Genomic DNA, 15,174 nt, shown 5'->3' with positions numbered 1-15,174 from the left:
AGAAAGAAAGAAAGAAAGAAAGAAAGAAAGAAAGAAAGAAAGAAAGAGAAAAGAAATAACCCCGGACTCTCCCTAAAGGCTATTTATTATGGGGTCTTATCATATATAAGGTAGGTCAAAGAACAGGTGAGAATTAAGACTATTAAAAATAAAGATCCACCAAGGTAGCCAAGAATCATACTATTAAAATACAAGGGACTACAATTCTGAAAGCATTTCTTGGAAGAGAATATTTTAAGCATCTAATTGGACTCAGGGGATATTATTTTCTAAATCCATTGCACAGTTTTTCAGTATTCAACCTATCTGCAGTGCATGAAAAATGCCTTTTGTGAAGTCTGTGCCTTTAACAAAAATATCTTTTTTTTTTTTTTGAAAAAACCCTTAACTTCTGTGTATTGACTTATAGGTGGAAGATTGGTAAGGGTAGGCAATGGGGGTCAAGTGACTTGCCCAGGGTCACACAGCTGGGAAGTGTCTGAGGCCGGATTTGAACCTAGGACCTCCCGTCTCTAGGCCTGGCTCTCAATCCACTGAGCCACCCAGCTGCCCCCAAAATATTTTTTTATCTTTCTGTAGTTCTAGCTGAATAATTCTGAGTCTACAGGATTGAGTTCCCAGTACTTACATGAATCTATGTGTTCATCAGCATGGGTACTTCTATACAGACCACAAGTCTTCTAAGTCTTGTCATTGTGTAATTCACATTTGTGTCTCTAAATTCTCTATAGAGCTGTGATGGCAAAGGTATGGCATGCCTGCCAAAAAGGGCATGCAGAGCCCTCTCTGTGGGCACACTGTAGTTGCCTGCCAGAGTTCATTACTAGAAACTCAGAGGGACTCAGGGCAGAGCTGTTCCCTGCCCACTCTCCATGCACCGGAGGACATCCCTCACTTCACTCCTCCCTCTGCCCAGCAGCCCAACAGGAGTGCTTCCTCCCTCCCCTGTCTGGGGTAAGGCACTTAGGGCTCACATGCTGCATGAGGGTGAATCGGGGACAGCAGTCTATTGAGTCTATGGTGAAGGTGATTCCTGTGGTGGGGTTGGAGAGGAGCTAGGTTTGAGGGGAGCATAGCTCACAGACAGCAAAGCTGGAGGGAAGCAGAGCATGGGCCACTCTCCAAACCATCTCCACACCCACCTCTTATGACCAACCCCCCTGCCCAGAAGCCCAATAAGAATGCTTCTTCCTAAAAAAAAAAAAAAAAAAAAGAATGCTTCTTCCCTCCCTTGTCTGGGGTAAGGAAGGAAGGGGGGGAGGCTGGGGGACAGAGTGTGACACTCAGCTTAAAAGCTTGACCATCACTGCTATAGAGGATCCAACCAACACACTGGAGATCTCACCTCTAACTTTTAATATGGTCTAGTTCTTCCTTTACACTGTCAAGTTGTTGATCCCTGGACAAAGTTCACACATTTATATACCAGCCTAAAGCAGCAAAATATCCTAAGAGAAGAAATGGAGGAAACATGGGTCAAGCAGTCACACCACTACCACTATCCCCCCCTTAGACGTAGATGGAAACAGGTTATAATACTGAGCATAAGAGCTCTGCTACCTCGGGCCATGGGCTATGCTTCCAACTCAACCTCTACAGCCATCACCAGGGAAGCAACCCTTTGCATGTGACTCATGCCTTTGTAAATGTTACACAGCCTCATCCTCCTTGACAGCCATCACTACGAAAGCCCCTAAAAGAAAATTCTTGCCCCCAAAATCTTTTAAGACAAATAGTTTAACCTGAAATGGCTTAGATCTGACAAAGATCTAATTTCTCAAATTTATAAGGAACTAAGTCAAATGCACAAGAAATCAAGCCATTCCCCAACTGACAAATGGTCAAGGGACATGAATAGACAAAATATCAATAATTACATGAAAAAATGTTCTAAATCCCTCATGATTAGAGAAATGCAAATCAAAACAACTCTGAGCTACCACCTCACACCTAGCAGAGACTGGCCAATATGACAGTAAAGGAAAATAATAAATGTTGGTGGGGATATTACAAAATTGGGACACTAATGCATTGTTGGTAGAGTTGTGAATTAATCCAATCATTCTGGAAAGCAATTTGGAATTATGCCCAAAGGGCTTTAAAAGACTGCCTGCCCTTTGATCCAGCAATACTACTACTAGGTTTGTACCCCAAAGAGATAATAAAAAACGATTGTACAAAAATATTCATAGTCGCACTCATTGTGGTGGCAAAAAATTGGAAAATAAGGGGATGTCCCTCAATGTGGCATATAATAGTGAAGGAATACTATTGTGCTGTAAGGAATGATGAACTGGAGGATTTCTACATGAACTGGAAAAACCTCCATGAATTGATGCAGAGTGAAATGAGTAGAACCAAGAGAATATTGTATACAGAAAGTGAAACACTGTGGAACAATCCAATGTAATGGACTTTACTACTAGTAGTAATGCAATGATCCAGGACAATCCTGAGGGACATATGAGAAAAAATGCTATCTACTGCTCAAAGGGCTATAAAAGACTGCCTGCCCTTTGATCCAGCCATACCATTGCTGGGTTTGTACCCCAAAGAGATCATAGATAAACAGACTTGTACGAAAATATTTATAGCTGCGCTTTTTGTGGTGGCAACAAATTGGAAAAGGAGGGTATGTCCTTCAATTGGGGAATGGCTGAACAAACTGTGGTATATGTGGGTGATGGAATACTATTGTGCTCAAAGGAATAATAAACTGGAGGAGTTCCAGGTGAACTGGAGAGACCTCCGGGAACAGATGCAGAGTGAAAGGAGCAGAGCCAGAAGAACATTGTACACAGAGACTGATATACTATGGTAAAATTGAATGTAATGGACCTCTGTACCAGCAGCGATACAGTGACCCAGGACAATTCTGAGGGATTTATGGTAAAGATGCTACCCACATTCAGAGGAAGGACTGCAGGAGAGGAAACATATAAGAAAAACAACTGCTTGAACGCATGGGTCAGGGTGGACGTGATTGAGGGTGTGGACTCGAAACTACCACACCAATGCAACTACCAACAATTTGGAAATAGGTCTTGATCAAGGACACATGACAAAACTAGTGGAAATGTGCATCAGACATGGGTGGGGGGAGTGCGGGGGGCGAAGGGGAAAGGAGGAGCATGAATCATGTAACCATGTTAAAAATGAATATTAATAAATATTTTTTTAAAATGCTATCTACTTTGAGAAAAATAACTGGGAGTAGAAATGCAGAAGAAAAACATATGACTCATCACTTGTTTATATGGTATATAATTTGGAGTTTGGGTTTTAAAAGACTGCTCTATTACAAAAATGAATAAATGGAAATAGATATCAAGTGATAACATTTGTCTAACCCAATAGAATTGCATATAGGCTCTGGGAGAGGGGAGGGAAGAATGAAGGAAAAGAAAATGCATCATGTAAACATAGAAAAATATTTTTAAAATAAATTTTTTTTAATTTTAAAAAAGAAATAGCTTGGAAATAACATTAAAGATGATACATTATCATCTGCATTACCATGACTTACAGCTGAAAACTTCTTTTAGATGCTATCTCCTTCTCTTAGAACAGTGAATGCAAACCTTTTAAAGATGGAGTGTCTGATCCCACCCCCAACCCACCACCAGACTGACTGCTGTGCCCACCCTTCACCCAGAGACCCAGTGCCACACCTACTGACATCCCTACATGCTGGGTATGCCCCTTATCCCACTCAGGAGAGGGAGAAAGCGCTCCCATTGAGCTGCTGGGTGGAGGGGTGGGTGAAGTGAGGAATGTTGTCAGTGAGTACGGGGAAGGGAGGGAGAAGTGGTCCGAGTTGTTCTGTTCCCCTCCAGCTCTGCCACCTGTGAGCCGCCCACCTTACCCCCTGTGAACTCCCATTGGGTGCTGTGCAGAAGAACTGGGGATGTGAAAAAATGTCAGGCATGGTGGAGAGGGGAAGGGGAGCAGCTCCTCCAAGACCCTCTGCCTTTCTAGTAACAAACTCTGGTGGGTGGGGGATAGGGAAGGAGGGTAGCCAAGTATACACAGAGAGCCCTCTGAAAGCCATCTTTAGCACCCATGCTAAAGTTTACTATCACTGTCTTAAAATATAAGTCCTTTGTGAACTTTGTTTTACTATTTGTATTTCTAGCAGTTAGTACAGTGTTTTGCACATAATAAGTGCCTAATAAATGTTTTTTCATTCATTCATTCTTCCACTTAGTATATCAACAGTTAAGCAGATTTTGTAGACCTAGGATTTCTTAACAACTCTGCCTCTTTTTCTACCTCTTCATCACCATCACTATGGAAACAGAAGGAAAGCGCACAGGTATGATGACCAATAAGGCAATAGAAAAGGTCTTTAGAGGAAGGGATCCTCAATATAATTCTTTTTTTAACTTTTCACCTTCTGTCTTAGAATCAATAGTGAGTATCAGTTCCAAGGCAGAAGAGCAGTGGTTCCCTCTTCAATACAAAATAAAGTTCAAATTTCCCTGTTTAGCATTCATGACCCTCTATAATCCGGCATCACCCTCCTATTCCTTCAGTGCTCCCCAATGCCCACAGATAAAATATAAATCTTTTTAGACTCTATTCAAGACCTTCCATGGTTCTTTTTCCATCTACTTTTCCAGATTTATTTAATATAATTCATCCTTTTTTCTAGTCAATATTCTAACCAACCTATATTACAAGCTATTTGCCTCATCCTGCATCTGCAGATTGTCCCCTACACCAAGAGGTTGGATTGGAATGAGAAGACTCCAGATAACAAGCTATTAGGCAGCAAGATATTGCAATAGTTCAGGTATAAAAGTGATGAAGCCTAGACCAGGTGGTGGCAGAAGAAAAAAGGAAATATTTAATCCTTGATTAAATCCCAACTGTGCTTTGAACTCTCTCAAGATGATGAAGTTGAATTCTGGATGAAGTGTCTTCCTCTAGTCAAACAGTTATGCTGCTAGATACCTTAGTCAATGGGAAAAGAGAAAATCCTCTAAGCTGAAGGATCACATACCACAAACATGTTCATAACCTCAACTCTCTTGAACTGTATTAAATGACTTCAGGGTCTCCAAATCGACTTATTTAAAAGCCTCCAGGGCTATGGACAATTTTTAGTAAGCCAATCCTACTATTTTAATCAGAAAAGCAATTTCATACTCCCTAAGAGGATAAACTACAATTAATTTAATATATATCTCATTATCTCTATTATCTACACTTAGCTTTCTGTTATGGAGGGAATCCAAATGGAGGGTATCAACTAATCAAAGCCCAACTACCCAGGAGATCTTATTTTGGAATCTCATATCAAAAGTAATAAGTGAACTTACATTCAAAATCCAAAAGGAATGATACCTATAAAATGTAAAAAGCTCTAGAAGGAAACTGTCAGAAACTGTCAAAATACTGCAAAAATTTTTAATAGAGAATCTACAGAAGAATAATAGGCAAAAAACATGTAAGATAAGTCATAAGTAGGCTGTGATTTGTAGCAATGGAAGAAAAATACGCAATGACAACATCATACATCATTTGAAAAACTGAAATATATATGTATACACACCTATAATGCATATGTAAGGTCCATGTGACATTGAAAAAGCATCAGTATAAAGATGGCATAGTAGAAAGTATAGCAGCTAGACTATGCACATACACACACAAACACACAAAACTTCTCCAAAAATCTAGAAAAAGCACTAGACTGAGGACTTAATTGAGAAATCCAAGAAAAATCATAATGAGTCATTTTTCCAGCCTAGGTCAGCATGAGGAAATAGACAAAAAGATCAACAGATACTGGGGACAAAATATAGCTAAGACAGCCATGAAAGACATTCCATCACAGGGAGAGGCTATGTGACAGGACAAGAAGAGGTACCAAACCTGGTGGGGAAAGGGACCTAAACTTAAGCAGGGAACAGAAATAGGTATAAACTAACTATCAATTTAACTGCTTATTACTTAATTCTGGATCACAGATCCAGTACAGGTTGAAAATTGCCCTTATGGGTGTGGTATTACAAAGGAAGGTCCCTAAGCTATATACTCAACAAGGATCAAGTTCAGAAAGAAGCAGTGGAGGGTAGCTGGGGGGTCATTGGGAAGAGAACCAGGCCTGAAGACCAGAAGCCTACCCCTTACTGTTCTTCTGTCTACTTGGTATTGGGTCCAAGACAGAAGGTAATAAGGGTTTAAAAAAAAAAAAGCAAGTGGCAGCAATGTTGACATGATCCAAGAGGTCGAGTGAGGTCTCAGTTCCAACTTTCAGCCCAGTCTGAAGTCATACAATTAATAACCAGCCCTGAAATTTCAAACCAAAGAGATCTATAGTTATATTACTCTGAACTAGCAGAACTAGAACTTCCCAACTTGTTGAGGGTGGCCAAGTCCAGCATTAATCTACTGGAATTTCTAGCCAAAGACAAGCTGACAATGTCTTGCTCTGAACCAAACCAGGGTCAAGATGCAAGGTCAAGAACTTGCAGAGCTCAGACCAGAAGGGCAATGATCTTTTGCCCTGAAACTGATCATGTTAGGAGCACTGAAAGCTTATGGGTCCCCATCCTGAGCTATCCTTGAAAGTCTTAAATAACAAAAAGGTACTCCATGAATTGGATACTAACAGGACCAGTCTAAACATTATCTCCAAAGCATGCAGGGCCCAGTCCTAACATAAAGACCAAAATCATAAGAATGAATAAAGAATAAAGGCATAAAGACAAGGGTTCTTAAAAGATAAACCCAGTACTAAGTGATAACATTTGTACAATCCAGTAGAATTGCTTGTTGGCTCTGGGAGGGGAGAGATAAAAAGGGAGGGAGAAAAAATGAATCATGTAAACATGGAAAAATATTTTTTAAAAAATAAAGTTTGGAATAAATATTTTTTAAAAATGATAAACCCATGAGAAAAGAATGATTCTATAACATCTATAAGCAAAGCCTGAAACAAGTTTAATGGGAAATCCTGGAAAAGATGAAGCAAAAGCTTTTTAAGAGTTTAAAATATTTTTATAAATGAAATGAGAATGCTAAGTGAATACACTAGAAAAGATATAAAAGCTATAGAAGGATTAATAACTTGGCACAAGAGATACAAAACCTTGCCCAAGCAACAAACTCCCTAAAAATCAAAACAGCTTAAATAGAAAGTAATGACGTATAAGACAAGAAATATTAAAAACAAAATCAAAAGACTTGGGGGAGAGACCAGAATATAAAGTATCTCATAGTAAAAACAACAGAATTGGAAAACAGATCCAAGAGAGACATGTTGAGAAAGCCTGACCTATAAGCCATGACATCTTCCCTCCCTGCCCCAGCCCCCAAAAAAGAGCCTAGGTATCATTTTTTCAAGAAATCATTTAAAAAAATCTCCCCAGATATCTCAGAAACAGAGGGAAAAATAGAAAGAATCAACTGGTCAAATTCTGAAAGAAAATCCCAAATGATAATTATTGGGAACATTATAGCCAAAATACAGAATCTCCAGGTCAAAGAAAAAATACTGCAAGTGGCCAGAAAGCATTTGAGTACTAAAGAGTCACAGTCAGAATCACATATGATTTGGAAGCCATTTTCATAAAGAAGTGAAGAGCTTGAAATATATTCCAGAAGGCAAAGGATATAGACTTACAACCAAATATAACTTACCAATCAAAATTGAGCATAATCATACAAGGAGGGGAAAAATGGAAATAATGAAATAGAAAAACATTCTTGATGAAAAGACCAGAGCTTCATAGAAACTGTCAAGTAAAAACACAGAAATCAAGAGAAACAAAAAAGGTTAATGTGAGTGAACAATTATAAGGAACTAAACAAAGATAAACTATTTCATATTCTAATTTGGGAAATGATAAATGTCCCCTCAAAATCTTACCATCTTTACTGGAAGTCTAATTAGATAGAGGGCCTATTATGTCTTGATGACTTTAAAAGAAGAATGGAAAGGGAGAGAAAGAAGAATACACTGGGCAGGTGGTGGGGGTGATACGGGAGTATGGAGAAAATAATATAATATCACTGGGGGTCCAAAAGTAGAAGTCTAGGAAGCCAAGATGGAAGAGAAGGTACATAGACCCACCTGATTGCTACCAAATTACTCTCCAAACTACTTTGATATAATGGCTCAAAAAGAATTCGTGAGTGACAGAACCCATCCACATGGAGAGAAATAATTTTTCAAGTCAAGACAAAGCAGAAGGTCAGCAGAAGGGGTCTGTCTCATCCCACTGGAAGCAAAGCACAGATCAGTGAGTCAAGGCAGGCCCCATCTCAGCAAATCAGAGCAGGTCTTGGGATAGCAGAATCAACAATGAGAGTTTCTGAGGTTTTTAGCCACAGAGGGTAAGGGAGTTGGACTTCTGGTCAGAAGGAGATTACAGGGATCCCTTTGCTGGTTCTGGGTGCAGGACTCTATTGTACTGTCCACATGCAGATCCAGGTCTCAGTCCCAGGTCACAGTACCCCAGGAAAAAGGAGCTCTGGCATACATCAGCACTTATAGCTGCAGGGAAGGAGAGGACTTTGGTTATAATTCCAAGATGGAAAAGAGTGCTTATGGCTACTCACAAACCAGAGCACAGGTAGGGGAAGGTAATAAACATACCTTTCCTTATATCATATCACCTTGGAAGAACTGAAAATTTTTGGATTCCCAGACTTAGGTCTGAAGGAACCTGCACAAAGAATCTGAAGCTTGAGGCAAGGCCCCCTTCATCACAGGAACAGAATCTACCCATAACTGCTGTTAATTTTTTAATTAAAAATCAAGAAAAAATCTGGGAAATGATCAAACAAAAAAAGAAACTCAACATAGGAAGTTATTTCAGTGACAGGGAAGACCAAAACACAAACTCAGAAGAAGACAACAAAGTCAACACTGCTACATCCAAACCTACAAAAAAAAAAATGAGTTGGTGCCAAGACCTAAAATAATAACTGGAAAAAAAATTTAAATAAAATCCAAGAGGTAGAAGAAAAATTAAGAAAAGAAATGAGAGTGGTGCCAGAAAACCACAAAAAAGTCAACAGTTTGGTAAAGGAAGCACATACACACACAAAAAAATCATTAAAGAAAATACCTTAAAAATAGAATAAGTCAATTGGTAAAAGAGGTGCAAAAGCCCACTAAATACAACTCTTTAAAAAGCAGAATTGAGCAGCAGTAGAAGCCGGAGCTGCCGCCGCTAGACCAAGGAGCCAGAGCTGAGGAGGAGGCGGCGGCGGTGGCGGCGGTGCGGGGAGCCCAGAGGGAGCCCAGAGGGAGCCAGAGGGTTTGGGCCCAGCAGCGGGAACTGGGCGCAGGCTCGGGTGTATTCCAGAGAGTAGTTCTTGGGGCATCTTTGCCACATTAACTCTATCTGTCAGGAGACTGAAAGGCTTATGAGGAGGTTCTGTCTCACAAAACAGGGTCCATTGAAGACAACAAGGAAGAGGGAAAAGGAACAGGGGAAAAAGCTAAAACATTTTAGCAAACCATGAGATCTATCTGATCCTTTGCTAATGACGATCACCATGTTATGGTGAAGCATTCAACAATTTATCCATCTCCAGAGGAACTTGAAGCTGTCCAGAACATGGTATCCACTGTTGAGTGTGCCCTTAAACATGTTTCGGACTGGATGGATGAAATGAGTAAATCTGGAAAAACGGAGGGAGATGGAGATGTGAAGAAGGATGAGGCAGGAGAAAACTCTGCCAAGGATCAAGGTGGCCAGACACTGTGTGGTGTAATGAGAATTGGCCTAATTGCAAAAGGCCTGCTGATAAAAGATGATATGGACCTTGAACTGGTTCTGATGTGCAAAGATAAACCCACAGAAAGTCTATTACACACTGTCAAAGACAATCTTCCTATTCAAATTCAGAAACTTACAGAAGAAAGATATGAAGTGGAGCAGTGCATAAAAGAGGCATCTATTATTATCCGAAATACAAAAGAACCCACGTTAATGCTGAAGGTGATACTTACTTCCCCTTTAATTAGGGATGAATTGGAGAAGAAAGATGGAGTAGAAAATGTTTCGATGAAAGACCCTCCAGACTTATTGGACAGGCAGAAATGCCTGAATGCCTTGGCGTCTCTCCGACATGCCAAATGGTTTCAGGCAAGGGCAAATGGACTAAAATCATGTGTAATTGTCCTCCGCATTCTGCGTGATTTGTGCAACAGAGTACCTACATGGGCTCCATTAAAAGGATGGTCACTAGAGCTTATATGTGAAAAGTCTATAGGTACCTGTAACAGACCTTTGGGCGCTGGGGAGGCTTTGAGATGAGTAATGGAGTGTTTGGCATCTGGAATACTTCTTCCTGGAGGACCAGGTCTCCATGATCCCTGTGAGAGGGATCCAACTGATGCATTGAGTTATATGACAATTCAGCAAAAAGAAGACATTACACACAGTGCCCAGCATGCACTCAGATTATCAGCTTTTGGTCAGATTTACAAAGTGCTGGAGATGGATCCCCTCCCATCTAATAAACCTTTCCAGAAATATTCCTGGTCTGTTACTGATAAAGAAGGTGCTGGTTCCTCAGCTCTGAAGAGACCTTTTGAAGATGGATTAGATGATAAAGATCCCAATAAAAAGATGAAACGAAACTTAAGGAAGATTCTGGACAGTAAAGCAATAGATCTAATGAATGCCCTGATGAGGCTAAACCAGATCAGGCCTGGACTCCAGTATAAACTCTTATCTCAGTCTGGCCCTGTTCATCCACTAGTCTTCACAATGTCTGTAGATGTGGATGGCACAACATATGAAGCATCAGGACCATCAAAGAAAACAGCAAAACTTCATGTAGCAGTGAAGGTCTTGCAAGCAATGGGTTATCCAAAGGGCTTTGATGCAGATATTGAATGTATGAGCTCCAATGAAAAGTCAGATAACGAAGGCAAAAATGAAACCGTGTCTTCAAGTTCTAGCAATAATACTGGAAATTCTACAACTGAAACCTCCAGTACCTTAGAGGTAAGAACTCAGGGCCCTATCCTTACAGCAAGTGGTAAGAACCCTGTCATGGAGCTGAATGAAAAAAGAAGAGGGCTTAAATATGAACTCATCTCTGAAACGGGTGGAAGCCATGATAAGCGATTTGTTATGGAGGTAGAAGTAGATGGACAGAAATTCCGTGGTGCAGGTCCAAATAAGAAGGTAGCAAAAGCCAGTGCAGCATTAGCTGCCCTGGAGAAGCTATTTTCCCAATGCAGCAAATAATAAGAAAAAGAAGATTATTCCTCAGGCCAAGGGTGTAGTAAATACAACCGTGTCGGCAGCTGTCCAGGCAGCCCGGGGGAGAGGAAGAGGAACTCTTGGAAGAGGAGCTTTTGTTGGCACTGCAGCTGCCCCTGGTTACATAGCTCCAGGTTACGGCACGCCCTATGGCTATAGCACAGCTGCTCCAGCCTATGGTATGTACAACCTCTTACTAACCTCTGCCATTCCTGACTCTATCCCAGCAGTCCAAACTCCAGTTTGATTTCAGGGTTTGCCCAAGAGAATGGTTCTGTTGCCCGTTATGAAATTCCCAACCTATCCAGTTCCCCACTACTCATTCTTTTAGCAAATGGCTGAAGCTAATTCCTATTGATTGAACAACAATCCAGTCCAGTCCCGATTAGAAGAGAGAACAAGCCTTTTTATCCAGTTTCCTTTGAACACATAACTTGAGCAAAAATGATTTGTAAAGAACATCTTTTCCTACTTTTGATTTTTTGATTTTAACAAACGCAAATTTAGTTCTCTAAAACTTGAAAGAAAAAAAATACATACAAACCTTCCATTCCCTCACCCCCATCAAAAACCCAGTTCTGTGAAACGTTACCTCATTTTCCGATAATAACTTATACCAGCCCTCCTGTTCTAGGGGAAAAACTAGCCGCTCAAAGTTTGTTTTAAATGAAGTCACAAATTATGTAAAATTAAATTTGTGAAGGATGTATAGAGTATAAAACAAGGATCACAAATAAACTGTTTTTGTTGTAAAAAAAAAAAAGCAGAATTGACCAAATGTTAAAAGATGTACAAAAATTCACTGAGAAAAAAAATTTTTTAAGAACTAGGATTGGCCAAATGGAAAAGGAGCTACAAAAAGCTCCATGAATAAAATAATGCTTGAAGATTTAGAATTGAGCAAATGGAAACAAAAACGGTCGGAATGACATGGGCCCAGCTGGGGGAAGTTGCCCAGAACAGAGTCCGTTGGCGTGAGATGGTTGCGGCCCTATGCTCCTAAAAAGGAGTCGACAGGAATAATAAAAATAAATAAAATAATAATAAATGGAAGCTAATGACTCCATGAGACTTAAAGAAACAAAGTCAAAAGAATGAGAAAATAGAAGAAACTGGAAAATTAACTGATCTGGAAAATAGATCCAGGAGAGATACTTTTAGAATTATTGAACTACCTGAAAACCATGATTTAAAAAAAAGAGAGCATAGACATCATCTTTCAAGAAATTATCAAGGGAAACTGCCCAGATATCCCAGAACCAGAAGGTAAAAAAGAAATCCAAAGAATCCACTGATCATCTCCTGAAAGAGATCCCAAAATACAAACTCCCGGGAACATCACAGCCAGATTCCAAAACTCCCAGGTTGAAGAGAAATTACTGCAAGCAGCTAAAATGAAGCAATTCAAATATCATGGTGCTTGTCAAGATAACACAAGACTTAACTTCTACATTAAAGGACTGGAGGGTCTGGAATATGATATTCTGGAGGGCAAAGGAGCAAAAATTACAACCAAGAATCACTTACCCAGTAAAACTGAATATAATTCTTCAGGTAGAAAAATGGACAATCAATGAAACAGAGTTTTTTAAGCATTCCTGTTGAAAAGATCAGAATTAAATAAAAATATGACTCAAATACAAGACTGAAAAGGTATATAAAAAGGTAAACAGGAAAGAAAAATCACAAGAGATTCAATAAGATTAAACTATTTACATCTCTAGACAGGAAGATGATACTTGTAACTCCTAAGAACTTTATCATTATTAGGGCAATTAAAAGGAATAAAAAAAGAGGGCAAGGTTCTGAATTATATATGATGGGATGATATGTAAAAAAATAATAAAATTAAGGACTTAGAAAAGGGAATAAATAGAAAAGGAGGAAGGAAAAGGTAAAATGTGGTAAATTATCTCACATAAAAGAGGCAAGAAAATTTTTACAGTGAAAAGGAAGATAAAGGAGGTGAGGAGGGGAGTGCTTGAACCTTACTCTCATCATAACTGGCTTTAAGAGGGAAGAACATACACACTCAATAGGGTATATAATTTCTTACTCTACAGCAAAGGAGAAGAAGTAGGGCATAAGAGAGTACTGGGGGGTGGGACCAATAAGAAAGGCAAATTGGGGAAGGTGGTAGTCAAAATCAAAAGAGTTTTGAGAAAGGAAAAGAGAAAGAGTAGGATAAACAGCTGGGGAAACAGAATGGAGGAAATCACAATGACAAAAAAAATTCTTTTGCAAGTTTCTCTAATAAAGTTCTCGTTTCTCAAATATGTAGAGAAATTAGTTAAATATATAAGAATATAAGTCATAAATAGTCAAAGGATATGAACAAGCAGTTCTCAAAGTAATGAAAGCTAGCTACATTCATGTGAAAAAAAGTAATCCAAATCATTATTAAAGAAACGTAAATTAAAACAACTCTGAGATATCACCCCACATTTATCATATTGGCTATTATGACAGAAAAGGAAAATGACAAAAGTTGAAGGTGATATGGGAAAATTGAGACATTAATGCACTGTAGGGGGAGTTGAGAATTGATCCCAACCACTATGGAATGAAATTTGGAACTATGCCCCAAAGGGTTTTTAAACTGTCCAAACCTTTTGACTCAGCAATACCATTGCTAGGTCTCTATTCCAAAGAGATAAATAACAAAAGGAACAGGGGCCTATATATGTTCCAAAATATTTAAAACAACTCTATTTGTGATGGCAAAGAATTGTAAAGTGAGGAAATATCTACCAATTGAGGAATGGCCAAATAAGTTTTGGTACATGAGTGTAGTGGAATACTATTGTGCTATAAGAAATGATGAGCAAGAGGATTTCTTAAAAAACCTGGAAAGACTTAAAGGAACTGATACATAGTGAAGTAAACAGAACCAGAAGAACACTGTACACAGTAATGGTAATTATCATATGATGAACAACTGTGAATAACTTAGCTATTCTCAGCAATACAATGATCCAAAACAATCCCAAATGCCTCCTGACAAAAATACCATCTGCTTCCAGAGAAAGAATTGATGGAGTCAAAATCCAGACCAAAGCATACTATATATTGCTTTCTTCAATTTTTTGTTCATTTCCTTCCAAAGATGTTTTACATGATTACATATGTAAAATCTATTTCAGATTACTTACTGTCTCAATGAGTAGGGAAGGAAAGGAGATAATTCGGGACTTAAATTTTTTTTAAGTTCAAAATTGCCATATACATAATTGGGAGAAAAATAAAATATCCAATTTTTATGAAAAATAAAAAAGTACAAATGAAAAGGAAGAAGTTTAGGAAAACAAGTAAAACTTAAATTTCACTTTTATCTGAATTGGTCAAAGAAGAGAAGAATGAATACCCAAACATAATAAAGGCATAGAAATACATTTCATTCAACAAGAAAAGAGAAAGAAAGGGGAAGAAGAGAGAGGAATGAGAAGAGAAAGGGGAGATTAAAGAAAGGTTTAGTCCTAACTGAAACAAACTATTAAGAATATACAAAAATATTTGCAGCAGCTTTTTTCAGTAGAAAAAAATTATAACTTGAGGAAGTGTCTATTGATTGGGGAATGACTGAACAAGTAACAGCAAATAAAGGTAAGGGAATAACTGTACACTAAGAAATGATGAAGGGGATGCCTTCAGAGAAACCTGGGAAGAGATTATGAACTAATGCAAGGTGAAATGAGCATAACTAGAACAATTTAAACAATTATAATATTGTAAAGAGAAACAATTCTGAAAGACTTAAGAACTGCAATCAGCACAGTAACCAACCACAATTCCTGATACTTCACAATTAAAAATGATACCCACAGGGGCAGCTGGGTGGCTCAGTGGATTGAGAACCAGGCCTACAGATGGGAGGTCCTAGGTTCAAATCTGGCCTCAGACACTTCCTAGCTGTGTGACCCTGGGCAAGTCACTTAAC

The 15,174-nt window shown here is 38.9% G+C and overlaps 2 pseudogenes; one reads left to right on the top strand and one right to left on the bottom strand.

Annotated features, from left to right (window-relative positions):
- The window catches only part of LOC123253450, a 46,436-nt pseudogene extending 37,094 nt beyond the window's left edge, over nt 1–9,342 (bottom strand).
- Nucleotides 9,343–9,479: 137 nt separating this feature from the next.
- On the top strand, nt 9,480–11,593 carry LOC123253389 (annotated as a pseudogene).
- The last annotated feature ends 3,581 nt before the right edge of the window (nt 11,594–15,174 follow it).

Source organism: Gracilinanus agilis, chromosome X (genome assembly GCF_016433145.1).
Source record: "Gracilinanus agilis isolate LMUSP501 chromosome X, AgileGrace, whole genome shotgun sequence".
Classification (NCBI taxonomy): Eukaryota; Metazoa; Chordata; class Mammalia; order Didelphimorphia; family Didelphidae; genus Gracilinanus; species Gracilinanus agilis.
The sequence above is the reverse complement of the archived record's forward strand: the minus strand, read 5'-3'. Positions and strand labels throughout refer to the sequence as shown.